The following is a 794-nucleotide window of genomic DNA, read 5'->3' on the forward strand; positions in this document are numbered from 1 at the left end:
GCGAAACGTCGTACTCAGATTGTAAATGTTGAGGCTTGGCTCTCCAACACACCGGTTAGTGCTGTACTAGTGACGAATTGCCGTGGTCTGTGTCGGGTGGTGGTGGGTTTAACGACACATTTATATATTTTCGCGATCTAACCCAAAACACCTCTATTATACCCACGAAGAGTGTTATTGACGAATTAAAAGTTTGTTCAATTACGTTCGATTATATAAAACGGCGCCCGGTTCGTCTCAGATCGCATCTCGAAGCGGAGTATGTCCCATCGGTATTAATTTCATACTGAAATTAATCTTTCGTTGATCGACTTTATATTGATCACCGTGTGCCAAGCGTGGCCGTTATCGGCTGGTGTGTATTGATATAGAAACGCGCCGCGAAGCTGCACGTGGCGGGGGATGTAGCTCAGTGGTAGAGCGCATGCTTTGCATGTATGAGGCCCCGGGTTCAATCCCCGGCATCTCCACAGGATCTTTTTATTTATTTCAACGACGTTACTTCAACAACTGCTTTGCTTTGCGCTTACCGTGCATTGTGCGTGCGTGTGTGTATTTCTACGGATTTAAAATTGCGCATATTCTTAGGAGTTTTTGTTGTAGTAGTAGTCGTGTGTGCTGGTCAATTACATCAGGCATGGAGGGGGCCATTAGCACGCCGTGCGGCCGAACGTAAAACTGGGCCGGCGCGGTTATTTGTAGCTTGAATGAGCACAGGTGTACGCGGTACATTGGCTGCGGTAAGCTCTTCATCATCTCCATATATATAGGAGGGCGGTGGAACGCGCGAGAGA

The 794-nt window shown here is 47.5% G+C and overlaps 1 non-coding gene across 1 annotated transcript; it reads left to right on the plus strand.

Moving 5' to 3' along the window:
• Positions 1 to 398: 398 nt before the first annotated feature.
• Positions 399 to 470, plus strand: TRNAA-UGC (transfer RNA alanine (anticodon UGC)). Its single transcript has one exon. It is a non-coding gene; the product is annotated as a tRNA-Ala (tRNA).
• The last annotated feature ends 324 nt before the right edge of the window (positions 471 to 794 follow it).

The sequence above is a fragment of the Lampetra planeri genome, chromosome 10 (assembly GCF_965212315.1).
Source record: "Lampetra planeri chromosome 10, kcLamPlan1.2.h2, whole genome shotgun sequence".
Classification (NCBI taxonomy): Eukaryota; Metazoa; Chordata; class Hyperoartia; order Petromyzontiformes; family Petromyzontidae; genus Lampetra; species Lampetra planeri.